This window comes from Rhinopithecus roxellana, chromosome 14, assembly GCF_007565055.1.
Source record: "Rhinopithecus roxellana isolate Shanxi Qingling chromosome 14, ASM756505v1, whole genome shotgun sequence".
NCBI classification, from domain to species: Eukaryota; Metazoa; Chordata; class Mammalia; order Primates; family Cercopithecidae; genus Rhinopithecus; species Rhinopithecus roxellana.
Genome location: NC_044562.1, coordinates 70,976,851 through 70,992,153, shown reverse-complemented (window position 1 = coordinate 70,992,153; position 15,303 = coordinate 70,976,851).

Here is a 15,303-nt window from a genome sequence, read left to right as displayed (position 1 = left end):
TCTTCTCTCTATAGATACCTAAACTGAACTTAAGTGAAAATGTAGATATGCATACAAGTATACACATACCTGCATGTGTCAAGTTAAAAATATTTATATTTTATTTTATCTAATAAAATACTTTTATTTTATACAGATATGTCAAGTTAAAATATTTATATTTCTCCTTTTCACCAGGTATATTTTATTTATATTTCTTAAATGTCCATGTAGGTGTTTTCTGTCAGTCATTCATACCAGCATTTCAAGTAATTTTTACTAAGATAATCTACCTATTTTAGAAAAATATTCAGATGCAATTGTTAGGTTCAGCTGCTCCTAAAGAATACAGCAGGATGAAAATGTCTCTAGAGCATCATAAAGAAACATTTCAATATTTAAGATGGCTGGATTGACTCCAAGGACTGAGGGACTCCAAAGACTGAGTCTGTCTATCACCAGCTCAGCCTCAGAAATACAGTTCTTGGCTCCAGTTTGCAGTTCAATGTATGTGATCAGTGCAAATACAAGCTGAATAAATCTTAAAGATACTGAACTGAGTTATTTCTCAACACAAGAACACAAGGGACAAGACAATCTTGATTAGTCAATATCTGAGCTAGTATTTCATCTTGGACTAGCTGATGTGAAGGTTAATGTTATTGACTCCCTCTTTGAATCATCTTTGGAGAAAAGCAATATTCTGCTTTGAATTGGTTATTATCGCAACACACTCCCCATATATAAGATCTGTCAATATTCCTTCATCTGGGAGATTCTTAAGGTCTAAGGTTTTACTGGTCATGACGTGAAGTAATCTACATCACAATTCACATGCAATTCACTTCACTTACACAGTTCAACCTTTCTGAACAAGTACAAATCTTCCCAACAGGGACTATATTTACCTGTCATTCATCCACAGCTGTGCAGAGGAAACAGAGTGGAGAATAGAGTTAAGGGCATTTTAGAAGCTCAGAAAATTTGTTTCTCAAATAACCAGTGAAGGATTGGTGTAAACATTGAAAGTTCCTAGGTTTGATGCAAGTACAGTATGTCAGTTCTCTAGGGCTGCTATAACAAAATACCACAAGTTGGGTGGCTTAAACAAGAGATTATTGTCTCAGCTCTGGAGGCTAGAAGTCCAAAGTCAAAGTGTTGGCAGAGTTGGTTCCTTCTAAGGATTATGAAGAAGAATTTATTCCATGCCTCTCTCCTAGCTTCTGGTGGCTCCAGGCATTCTTCAGCTTGTGACAGAATAACTCCAATCTCTGTCTGCATTTCCACATGGCTGTGCTTTCCATGTGTGTTCATCCATCTTCCTTCCATGCATGTCTGTCTCTGTGTCCAAAGTTCCTTTTTGTATAACATTTATGTAAGGTTACCAGTCCGTTAGAGTAGGCCCATCCCAATGACCTCATTTTCACTGTTACCCCTGTAAACACACTATTTTCAAATTCTTTAAGATCATGTTCTGAGATACGGGATGGGGCGGGGGGGTGCGTAGAGCTTCAACATATCTTTTTCTTTGCATACTTACAGGATGTAAAACTCTTGAGCCAAACAGAGTAAGGAAATGACACAGTCACCTTCCAGCAATTAGGCCCAGAAAAAACACCAAAGTAATACAAAAGATTCAGTTCTATCCTTCCAAAATTATCTTTTCATTGTTTAATCTCCTTTTCTGAAAGCTACCGTTAAGATAATTTCAGTTTCAATCCTTGTGATTTAAACTTTTTTCCCCCTCTTCTGGGAGATCTAGCTCCCAAGTAGTTTCTTCTGTTAGGTACAAGATTCTCCCAAGTTTTCTATGCCTTTTACTTCTTTAGCAAGAGGGTTTGGTATAAATTGCAACCAACTCCTCTGCATTTTATTTTGCAGAGAGAAATAGATGTACATGTTAATTATCACTGGACATGAGTTAGTTATAAATTGATGAAATGTCTTCCAAACATTAGAAAACTGACCTCATGATTCTCAGAAGAATGTTTTTCCTCTCTTCACCTCTGTCCTTCAGCTTAGAACCAACACCATCCAGGAAGGGTTTAATTAAGAACCTACAGTATTTATGATGTTCCTAGGCCACAAATATTGCCTGTGCCAAGGATTAGGCTCCCGGAAACAGCCTTTCAGCTTCTTTCAAGTATGCTTCAAGGAAGAACACTATGAATCCAGGACTACCTCCTTCCTTTACCAAAAGTTCATGTTTTAAGCCCTTGAACCTCCTAAAGAACTAGGTGGCCACTACCATACTAGAAATGAGACAAAAGAGACTAATTAATAGAAAACATATTTGAATCCAACTTTGGACTTAGTGAGATTTGGAGATTGTACTCCACAGCAGAAGCAATAATGTGAAAAGTAAAGCCAATGTAAGAAATGCTTAGGTCTCTGTCAGTTCGTTTATGGCCTTCTCTGCATTAATTATTCTAGTTATCAATTCTTCCACTCTTTTTTCAAGGTTTTTAGTTTCTTTGCGCTGGGTACATAATTCCTCCTTTAGCTCTGAGAAGTTTGATGGACTGAAGCCTTCTTCTCTCATCTCGTCAAAGTCATTCTCCGTCCAGCTTTGATCCGTTGCCGGCGATGAGCTGCGTTCCTTTGGAGGGGGAGATGCGCTCTTATTTTTTGAATTTCCAGCTTTTCTGCCCTGCTTTTTCCCATCTTTGTGGTTTTATCTGCCTCTGGTCTTTGATGATGGTGACATACTGATGGAGTTTTGGTGTGGGTGTCCTTCCTGTTTGTTAGTTTTCCTTCTAACAGTCAGGACCCTCCGCTGTAGGTCTGCTGGAGATTGCTTGAGGTCCACTCCAGACCCTGTTTGCCTGGGTATCAGCAGCAGAGGCTGCAGAAGATAGAATATTGCTGAACAGCGAGTGTACCTGTCTGATTCTTGCTTTGGAAGCTTCCTCTCAGGGGTGTACTCCACCATGTGAGGTGTGGGGTGTCGGTCTGCCCCTAGTGGGGGATGTCTCCCAGTTAGGCTACTCAGGGGTCAGGGACCCACTTGAGCAGGCAGTCTGTCCCTTCTCAGATCTCAACCTCCGTGTTGGGAGATCCACTGCTGTCTTTCCAAATGTCCATCAGTGACAGACTGGATTAAGAAAATGTGGCACATATACACCATGGAATACTATGCAGTCATAAAAAAGGATGAGTTTGTGTCCTTTGTAGGGACATGGATGCAGCTGGAAACCATCATTCTCAGCAAACTATCGCAAGAACAGAAAACCAAACACCGCATGTTCTCACTCATAGGTGGGAACTGAACAATGAGATCACTTGGACTCGGGAAGGGGAACATCACACACTGGGGCCTATCATGGGGAGGGGGGAAGGGGGAGGGATTGCACTGGGAGTTATACCTGATGTAAATGACGAGTTGATGGGTGCTGACGAGTTGATGGGTGCAGCACACCAACATGGCACAAGCATACATATGTAACAAACCTGCACGTTATGCACATGTACCCTAAAACTTAAAGTATAATAATAACAAAAAAAAAAAAAAAAAAGAAAAGAAATGCTTAGGTTACCTTTGTAACTGCATCTTCCCCCAGATTGTGTGTGAGTTTTGCATATTCCGAAGTCAGAAGAAGAATCATGGCTCAAGAGACATATAAAGAAATACTAGGGACCCATAAAAAAAAAAAAAAAAAAGAAATACTAGAGACCAGGCACAGTGGCTCACACCTGTAATCCCAGCACTTTGGGAGGTCGAGGCGGGCAGATCACAAGGTCAGGAGATCGAGATCATCCTGGCTAACATGGTGAAACCCTGTCTCTACTAAAAATACAAAAAAAAAAAAAAAAACTAGCTGGATGTGGTGGCACACGCCTGTAGTCCCAGCTACTCAGGAGGCTGAGGCAGGAGAACCGCTTGAACCTGGGAGACAGAGGTTGCAGTGAACCAAGATCATGCCACTGCACTCCAGCCTGGGCGACAGAGTGAGATTCCATCTCAAAAAACATATATAAACAAATAAATAAACAAATACTAGAGAGAAATGCCCAGTCTCTAGAACTTAAAAGTCAGAGTTACAGAATTATAACAAATTCTAACAAATTTGAAAATGAAATGCCAAAATCAAAGGACCATTTAGTGGCATCATATTTTTACCTGAATAATTGACATCACAGAAAATCAAGTTGTGGAACGTACATCTGCAGTAACAACAGCTCCAGATTTATGTACAACACACGGATTTCTAGATCTTTATAAAGGTGCCAACTGTGCTAGATGAAAGAAAAAGTATTAGAATCATCTTCCCTAAACATGACTGATAAATTCCAGAGATAAAAGTCATTTAGCTTAATGGTTGTTTGGTTGTTTGTGCTACAGAGTACTAGTTTTACATATTTTTATTTCAAGTGAAATTGTTGCTTTGTAATACACACATTTTATGACATCTAATAACACTGATGTGTCATAACTAGAATAATTGTGTTGCACGATCTTATAACTAGGACAGCCCTTAACGATTACCTATCCTTTTTTTTTTAGTTGGAGTTTCGCTGTTGTTGTCCAGGTCAGAGTGCAATGATGCGAGCTTGGCTCACCGCAACCTCCGCTTCCCGGGTTCAAACGATTCTCCTGCCTCAGCCTCCTGATTTTCTCATACCTAGGAACTACTCCTGGGATTACAGGCATGCGCCATCACACCCGACTAATTTTGTACTTTTAGTAGAGACGGGGTTTCTCCATGATGATCAGGCTGGTCTTGAACTCCCGACCTCAGGTGATCCACCCGCCTTGTCCTCCCAAAGTGCTGGGATTACACGAGTGAGTCACCACACCTGGCCTAACAATTATCTATCTTTTCAATGTGGATTTTACGCACATGATTGCTGTGTCTCACTTGAGCTTCCAACGACTCTGTAAGGGAGATAGAATGTTATTCACTTGAAAACTACAGAGGTCCAGAGTGGATGTGAGACTTGCCCAAACTCACCCAGAGGACAGGGCCACACCCAGGCACCCCATGCCCTTTCCATCCTCTTTTCATTTCTATTTCACATCCACCCCACTTCCAAACACTGTGCTCAAACACTTCAGTGCCTGAGTCACAGTTCCTCTCTCTCTCCTGTCTTTAACCATTACCCAAAATAACAGCATCGTCCATCCATGTTGACCACAGAATCTGCCAACAGCTCTTTCAACTCCATTGCACGTTCGCCACAACTTTTATTTTCTCATCACTAGGAACTGCTCCCCTCCAAGATCTCTAGTCACTCTCCCTTTCTGAAACAATCTCCTCACTTTCTTCTCCCGCGTCCAATGTATCTGCTCAATCTGCCTTTTGCCACAGTCAGTAAAAAAAATACTGATTGAGAACCTAAGAAATAGATGGAAGACCAGCCAGACATGGACACAGGCAACACTGAGTTTTACCCACTCAGCCTAGCCCACCCCTCAACCACATGGTCTCTCCCCATATGCCAGTACATATCTGCTCAAAAGGCCTCAACTGTCTCCCCAGCAATGGATGGTCATTTCAACGTTACCCCCTGCAGCATCCTACAATCCCTCAATTCCTTAATCTTCCATCATTCCAATCCTTAAATCTCGATTATTTCATATTTCTCATTCTCTACTCCCAGACAACCTTGCTGCTGGATAAGATCATAAAACTATTACGACTAGATCCACCACAAATTCAAATTGTCCATCTTGGTCTAAGACCTTTAAATTACTCTGCAAAACCCAAAGAGAACCAAAGAATGGGTAGATGTTTTAAAGATGCAGATTTTGGTTTGAAATAAGATGGAAACATATAACCACTTTAGCTAACCAGCAACTGAAAAATAATGAGCTCAGCGTTACTGTTGGCATACTTTTTTTTTTTTTTTTTGAGATAGATAGAGTGGTTTTTTTTTTTTTTTTTTTTTTTTTTTTTTGAGACAGAGTCTTGCTCTGTCGCCCAGGCTGGAGTGCAGTGGTGCCATCTCAGCTCACTGCAAGCTCCACCTCCTGGGTTCATGTCATTCTCCTGCCTCAGCCTCCCGAGTAGCTGGGACTACAGGTGCCCGCCACCACACCTGGCTAACTTTTTTGAATTTTTAGTAGAGATGGGGTTTCACCGTATTAGCCAGGATAGTCTCGATCTCCTGACCTCGTGATCCACCCACCTCAGCCTCCCAAAGTGCTGGGATTACAGGCATGAGCCACCGCGCCTGGCAGAGTCTTGTTCTTGTCACTCAGGCTGGAATGCAGTGGCATGATCTTGGCTCACTGCGACCTCTTCCTCCCGGGTTCAAGCGATTCTCCTGCCTCAGCCTCTGAAGTAGCTGGGATTACAGGTGTAAGCCATGATGCCCAGCTAAGTTTTGTATATTTAGTAGAGACAGGGTTTCGCCTTGTTGGCTAGGCTGGTCTTGAACTCCTGACCTCAGGTGAGCCGGCCGCCTCAGCCTCCCGAAGTGCTGGGATTGCAGGCATGAGCCACCACACCCAGTCTGTTACTGTCAACATTTAAGTAGAGTTTAGATCAGAGGTTCCCGGACATGACTGATTATAAGAAATACCGACAGAATTTTTTTTTGTCTTTGAGACAGGGTCTCATTCTGTCATCTAGGCTGGAGTGCAATGGCATGATCATGGCTCACTGTAGCCTCAACCTCCCAAGCTCAGGCAATCCTCCTGCCTCAGCCTCCCTAGTAGCTAAGACTACAGGTGTGTGCCACCATGCCCAGCTAAGTTTTGTATTATTATGTATAGAGATGGGGTCTCCCTGTATTGTCCAGGCTGGCCTCAAACTCCTGGCCTCAAGGCATTCTTCTGCCCCAGCCTTCCAAAGTGCTGGGATTACAGGTATGAGCCACTGCACTGGCTGAAATTTTTTTTAAATACAGAATCCCAGGTCCCACTTCAGACCCAATGAACAAAAACCTCTGGGAGGTGTTGATTTCTAAAGCTCCCTAGAAGTTCCTGATGCAGCCAACCCATAGAATGACATTAGGTTTCCAATGGGCTACACTACTGATTGTACTTTTTCCAGGACACAATGAAAGGGATTGCTTCACTGAGGGGAAATCCAGGTTGAATGGTCTGCCTTTACAGTTTATTCCACTCCTTTCTTTCTCCTCTACTTAAACCTGAAGGCTGTCAATGTTGCCTACTGCTTACACTCTCTTTTTGTCCCACTATGACACTTAGGGCTCAACAACCTGATGTTCCGAGGGAGCAGTCTAAGGTTCCTGTCAGAAAGTCTAGAAATGACCACAATGGATGTCCATGTGAATCCTGCTCATTGCACCTCCACCGACATGAAGCTCACACCATCTCTTAATTTTCCCACTAGCATGGATGGTCTGCTCACTCTTCATGCTCCAATGCTGTCTTGCCTCATTTATAATGACTTCATGTTAGTCAAAATAAATGTTTTTTCACTTCTGCCCTTATAGCAAAAGTAAAAGCCAGATGAACATCGCATCTTTGCTGGACAATACTTCAATACATTTGTAGCTGCAGTTAGCCTCGGTGGACTCTATTGTAGAGTGCAGCTTATGTCACTGATTTTGAAACATCTTTATGGTCAGTGAAAAGATCAAGCATTACCTCCAGTGATGGTAAGATCCAAAGAGCCAGTTCCAGTAACATCCATGAGTATGACTCATATGTCTGATCAGTTGATTTATAATAAATCTCCCCTGCATGTATCTTGATAAAAGCAGACCTTTCAGGTTTCCTTTTTTAACTTAATGTTCCCTACCAAGGCTTTCCTTTTCATACTTTTCAGTTGTCAAATTATACAAAGTTATACTTTTGCTCATCTACTATGGATATGATTGACTACATAATTCTTTTAAAAAGTTACCTGCAAATATAGTTACCCAATTTAATATACACATGAAAAAAAACAGGTAATACTCTAAACATTGTCTCTTCTTGTCTTTTTTCATTAAATTGCAAAATATTTCATACAGGTCAGCATAGCTGGCACATCCTTACTTTCATTTCTGTAACCATTTTCTTTATTATTGGTAACAGTGGTGACAATAAAAATAGTGATAATGCCTGCCTGCCTCCCCAAGAGCATAAAGGTCTTGGTCCCTAGAACAAGCAGGCACTGAAATAAACAACAAATGCTATGTATCCTTTGTTTAACATCTTGAATGTCTTAACCAATTTGCCTTTAGTTACTATGCATTTCTAACAATTCTCAGTTACTAAAGGCAAGAGAGTGGTTAAAAAAATTAAATTAAAGTTGCCTTCTCTCTTTTTTGTCCATTTCACAGAGCAGCCTCACATTTTCAGTCTTTCAAGTCTCATGTACACATCACAAATCCACTGAAACTGGATAAACATTGAATACTTTAGTTCTCTTTTCAAGGAAGAATGAAGGTCAGATTTTGTGTAGCAGTTTTGCCCAACCAGTAGAGGTACCTAGAGAAGATGGATTAACTAAAAGTGAGCTATTTCTCTGAGGAAAACATGAGTTTCAGGCTCACAATCTGGACTGTTCTCACCCAGAATAATTTACCCTTCCCTTATTATATAAGCCTTTTGGAAATGTGACTTCATCACTCACTATCCAATGAAATAGGCATTGACTGGCTGATTATTTCTAGCATCACATTTACCTGTTGAGAGGCTGCTACAAGATGAACAGGTCAGGAGGTATAGATCAAGTTCTTCTGAAACACAGAAAGATTAAAATGATTAACAAAAGCCCCCATCTGGCCTACATTTTACTTTGTATTCCATTCCATTTACTAAACATTTATGGAACTCTTATTGCCCTAGACAAAGTTCCCTTGAAAGTTGAAGCTGAGGCAAGGTTTAAGTGTTAAACTTTATTGGAAGGTGTGATCCCATGTCAGCGTGAGTGATGGGAAAGGGAACTGTGGCAGGTAAGCAAGGGAAGCAACTACAAACTGTTGTGATGGCAAATCAGCCACTTCACAAACAGACATGCTCACTGGGATAGGTTGCACAGAAATCTTTCCCATGGACTAGTTCATCTGGGGTGGAAAAGAGAGAAAGAGATATCTACCAAGTCCCTCACATCTCCTGCATCCTGGGGCCTTACAAGTCAGTTGCCACTGCAGTCTTTGGAGTAGAAGAAGAGGACCAAAGCTCTAGGGAGACAGGTGAAGGCCAGAAAATCTCAAGTGGCACAGAAGAGGCATCTGGTACACTTCTCATGTGCAACAAATATCTTGTATACCATTTCCTAGTCTAATATGACTACCAAAATTATAATTTACATATGATTAAATACATCCTACCTATATGTTCAAATCACAACTATCTTAGTCCACTTTGCATTGCTATGAAGAAATACCTGAAGCTGGGTAATTTATAAAGAAGAAGTTTATTTGGCTCATGGTTCTGCAGGCCATACAAGAAGAAAGGCACCAGCATCTGCTTCTGGTGAGGACCTCAGGATGCTTCCACTCATGGCAGAAGGGGAGAGGAGCCAGTGTGTCACAGGGTGAGAAATGGAGCAAAAGAGAAGGGTAGGAGGTGCTAGGCTCATTTAACAATCAGATCTCACATTAACTAATAGAATGAGAACTAAGTCATTACAGTAAGGGTAGCACCAAGCCCATCATGAGGGATCCGCCACCATTACCTAAACACCTCCAACCAGGGCCCACCTCCAACATTGGGGATCAAATTTCAAGAAGAGGCTTGGAGGGGACAAATATCCAAACTAGGTCAACAACTAAGAAAATACCTTCTGATCACTGATTTCCTTTGAAGACCTATGTAATAATATATGATTTTTTAAGAAATTATTTTTGCCTATGAACCTCATTTATATTTCAATATTTCAAAACAATAAACAAATAAGGAAAAAAACTTTTTTTTGAGACAGGGTCTTTCTCTGTCACCCAGGCTGCAATGCAGTGGCATGAGCATAGCTCGCTGCAGCCTCAAACACCTGAGCTCAAGCAGTGCTCTTGTCTCCGCCTCCCAAGTAGTAGGACTACAGGCCAGAACCATCATGCCCAGCTAATTTCTGTTTTATTTTTTTTAGAAGTAGGGTCTCGCTGTGTTGCCCAGGCTGGTCTTGAACTCCTGGCCTCAAGCTATCCTCCCGCCTCAGCCTCCCAAAGCACTGGGATTACCGGCGTAAGCCACTGTATCTGGCCAGAAAAAAAGCATTCTGGAGAACTTTCACTGGTTAAAGCCCCTTGAGACTAGCAGAATTAAATAAATATTATATAAGGACTTATAAGGAAACAATGAGAAACCAAGTGAGCTCTCAAAGTGCTGTCTGTCAGAAAGGTGATTAGGAAAGACTCCGACTTCCTCAACAGAGTCATGCAAGCAATATATTTGGTGTGATGGGAGAAGGAAGGAGAAATTTAGGAAGAATAAACTACTCCCTTCCATAGTACGCAAATAAATTATTTGTATGAAAGTAATATAAGCAATGCTGCAACTATGGTTATAATACTTTAAGTCTATCTTACAGGGAAATTTTTAAAAATCATTTGCCTGAAATAGCTTTTTATCCTACCAACTTTTCCACTGAATGATTTGTGCCAAAGTAACTCTGCATCTGATGCAATCTGAACCAGTATCATTGGGCATATTTTTGGACATATTTTTAATTGTGATTAAGACACTTCAGCTCAGTCTAATAGCTTTCTTCACCAAGGGTGTCTAAATGTTCTTAAGATCAGACAACTTTACTATCACCACTGCCATTTATTTGGATTGAGTTGGAAATTTTGGTAACAATGTCTGATATTAGTGTGAGGCACAAAAGACAACTTAATTATACTATGCACCAAATCTTACTTGCCATGAATTCAACATGCTTACACTGTTGATCCTAAATTCTTGGACTACTTTTATTTTCAATTTGTCCAAAATTACTGAAAGAACAAAAAGCAAAATCCTATTTCCTACATTTTGATTATTCTCTATCTACAAAGAGGATAAAAGATGCATTCAGGGTTTCCAAAATAGTATTGGGGGACTTTATCTTGCTATAGGACTAGTCCACACAGAAGATGTTTTAGCCCCTAAACATCTGCCTAACAAAGTATCATAGCCTGGGTGACTTAACAGAAATGTATGGTCACACAGTTCTGGAGGCTGGAAGTTCAAAATCAAGGTGCCAGCAGGGTTGGTTCCTTCTGAGGGCTCTGAAGGATCTGCTCCAGGCCTCTCTTGGCTTGCAGATGACGGTCTTCATGTTCACCTGGTGTTCTCCTTGTATGCATGTCTCCTTCCTTAAAGGACAACAGTAATACTGGATCGGTGCCCACCCTAATCATCTCATTTTAACATGATTATCTCTGTAAAGACCCTATCTCCAAATACGACCACATTCTAGGGTATTTTGGTTAGGACTTTAATAACATACAAATTTGGGGTTGGGGCAATTCAATCCATAATACTCCTGCATTTTGCTTAATAGTCCTCCCATAGATGGGATCCTCTGGGTAATAGCAGAAGTTAAAATTCAGGTCCAGGGTCACATTGCCTGCGTTCAAGCTCCAGATCTGCCCTCTGCTGGCTATAAGACTGAAAAGAAGTCACTTAACCTCCCTAAAATTCTGTTGTTTCTTCATCTGTAAAATGGAAATGATAATAGCTCCTACACCACAGTATTGCTGCAGGGATTATATAGTCAATCCATATAAAGTGCTTAGCCTAGTGTCTGACGCAAAGTAAGTGCTCCTGATATGTTAGTTATCATTAATATGAATTATTATTAACCAAAAATCATCCATTTAAACTGAAAAGTAAAGCTCACAGACCCAGATGTAGGAGAATACACTTTCTATCTTTCCTCTCCAACCAACTTACGGCCCCCTCCACTTATGGCTGCATTTTAGATTAACAAGGACTCCCAAAACGAAGTGCTCAGGTTCGTTTTGTCCTATCAAGTACTATCAAGGACTTGTCAGATTATAGAATTATAATGGCTGATTCCCATTTTACTCCACCCCTTAATGCCAATAGATTAAGAGGAAGAGCTGAGGTCAGTTTCTTTACTGACTAAATGTTCCTCTTTACGTTGGGACCCTCTACCAGGGATGTACAATGTTTTGGTTTCCCTGAGCCATACTGGAAGAAGCAGATTTGTCTTGGGCCACATATAAAATACGCTAACACTAGCAATAGCTGATGAGCTTTTTAAAATTTTCATAATGCTTTAAGAAAGTTTATGAATTTGTGTTGGGCTGAATTCAAAGCCATCCTGGGCTGCATGTGCCCCACGGGCCACGGGTTGGACAAGCTTGCTCTGTAATGAGGCATTCTGCATCATAGCTTCCCCCCAACAACATCCATTTTCCATATCTAAGAAAGTCAGCTCTATTCTGCATTTCCTATTTTTAAGCAGTTCATATTTCTCTTTTATTCAGCCAAAATTAGATTACCCATTTTTTTTGGCTGTTGTTGCATTTTTTTCCCAAACTTTCTTTTACAAATTCATTAATATTCATGAAGGAGTTTATATATTAAATTTACATAAGTATGAGATAAGAGGGAACTCTCTGCTCCTAAGATTCTAGTCTTATGCTGGAAGACTCTCAGGCTTGCTATAAATATCTGTTTTTTATTGTTTTGCTTTCACGTCTGGCTTATCTCTTACCTTCTTATGGAGCCAGAAATAGAAATAACTGCTTAAGATGATAGATACCCCAATTACCTCAATTTGATCATTACACATTGTGTGCATGTGTCAAAAGATCACATATGCCCCATAAATATGAACACCTATTATATATCCATAATAATAAAAAAATTATAAATAAAATAAATTTTTTAAAAAGAAAAGTAAGATAAACTTTTCAAAAATAAAAAATAGAAAGACCCATGTGCTGGGATGGTACTCTGACCACACCAGTAAGCCTCCTTCTCTGATGCATCTCAGGAAAGGGTGAAATTAATTCACATAAACACCACTCAGCCTGACCAGCTCAGAAGATGTGTTTCCTGAAAGTCTAAACCTTCATTAAAGCATCCAGGACTACATTATAACTTTCTTGGGCTCCTTCCTACATAAAAAAGTAAAAAAATAAAACTATGTTTTATAACTCATTGGTGTAAAGATGAATATATTAATACTATATATCAAAACATTTTATTTGACCTAAAAGTTCATTTTTTTCCTTCTGATTTTAAAAGAAATTAAAACAGGCTATGTGCAGTGACTCACGCCTGTAATCCCAGAACTTCGGGAGGTCGAGGCGGGCAGATCATTTAAGGTCAGCAGTTCGAGACCAGCCTGGCCAACATGGTGAAATCCTGTCTCTACTAAAAATACAAAAATTAGCCAGGTGTGGTGGTGTGTGCCTGTGCTGGGCGCTTGTGGTCCCAGCTGCTCGGGAACCTGAGACAGGAGTATCGCTTGAACCTCAGAGGTGGAGGCTGCAGTGAGCTGAGATCCCACCACTGTACTCCAGCCTGGGTGACAGAGCAAGACTCCAGCTCAAAAATAAATAAATAAATAATAAAAGAAATGAAAACAATTTCACAAGCCTCTAAAAGCATTGTGGGCCCAAGACACTGTGTCTACTATGACAATGAGATGCTAGCCCGCATCTAACTATACAGTATTTGATATACTATATCAAATATATAGTATAATATATATATGATATGCTATACTATATACTATATAGTATTTGATATTAGGCCTACTATATACTATATAGTATTTGATATTAGGCCAAGTTGTCATAAACCCCAGTCTAAGGTTCCTAGTTGCTAACTATGTTAACCAACTAATTATAAGGCATTAAAGATGCACTTGACTTTTATAACCCTCTATTATCAACCACAACATACAAGGAAAAAGCTCTGCCACTTCTGCATACAGTTAGAGCAAGGATTACGTAACTCTTAGCACATATTCATACTTATCATGTCACTGTTTTAAAAGTCACTTTGTTCTCTCTGAATCTCATTTGTAGATGTATAGATGTATAAAATAGCATTTGCTGCTTTTTAAAGTATGCGTTTCACAAATCAGTTACTGATAAAGGAAGAAAGAAAATTAACATTTGCTAAGAGCATACTATATATCAGGCACTGTCTTGGGTGCCTCCACATGTATAGTCCAGGAAGACTAAGATTATTACCCCATTTTTATATGTAAGGAAACTGACACTAAGTAACATGTTTAAGATAACAGAATTCAGTAATGGTAGAGCTAGAACTCAAAATCAAGTTATTTTGATTTCAAAGTCGATGCAGTTTCTACTACATCAACTAGATCAATTATATGGAATTTTATATATATATATATTAGTGTTTCCAGGTAAAAAGATTTAGAATAACTTCATTTTAAAAGAGAAATTAACCAAAGGTCAGGCACAGTGGTTCACTCCAATAATCCCAGCACTTTGGGAGGCCAAGGTGGGAGGATTGCTTGAGCCTAGGAGTTCAAGACCAGCCTGGACAATGTGATGAAAACCTCTTCAAAAAATACAGAAGTTAGCCAGGCATGATGGTGCATGCCTGTAGTGCAGCTACTCAGAAACTGAGGCAGCAGGATCACTTAAGCCCAGCAGGTCAAGGCTGCAATAAGCCATAATCGCACCCTCGTACTCCAGTCTGGGTGACAGAGTGAGACCCTGTCTCAAAATAAATAAATAAATAAATAAATAAATAAATAAATAAATAATCAAATAAAAAGTACCCATTTTCTTTCTTCTTCTTCTTTTTTTTTTTTTTTTTTTTTTTTTTTGGAGACAGAGTCGTCACTCTGTTACCTAGGCTGCAGTACAGTGATATAATCATAGCTCACCGCAGCCTTGAACTCCTGGGCTCAAGTGATCCTCCCACATCAGCTTCCCGAGTAGTTGGGACTACAGGTGAATACCACCAGGCTCAGCTGACTTTTTTTTTTTTGTCTCACTATGTTGCCCAGGCTGGTCTAGAATTCCTGTCCTCAAGTCATCCTCCTGCCTCAGCCTCCCAAAGTGCTGAGATTACAGGTATGAGCCAGCATGCCTGGCCACCATTTTCAAATTAAGTCGGTTGTCAGGCAAAATCATGTCATCTAACAGAATCACAATTTTTGAACCAGAAAGTACATTAGAAGACATGCCTAGTTCAACTCCTTCATATTCTTAAGAAATCCCAAAAGGACTTGTGACAGTGCCAGGATCACATAGAGAGAAATGTACCTACAATCATTGCTCATCACTAAACACAAAAAGCAAAGAAAAAATGACCTATAAGTAGTAAATTTAAAAAAGAAGAGAGTTACATGAACAGAAAGTTATTCTGAAGCATTTTTCATGGTTCATACTGCTGCTAAATTGATCTTTTTTAAATCAATCAGATGAACTTTTCTTTCCATCATCATATGCCCCAAATGAAGACCAAGAAAGTCAATTTCATAC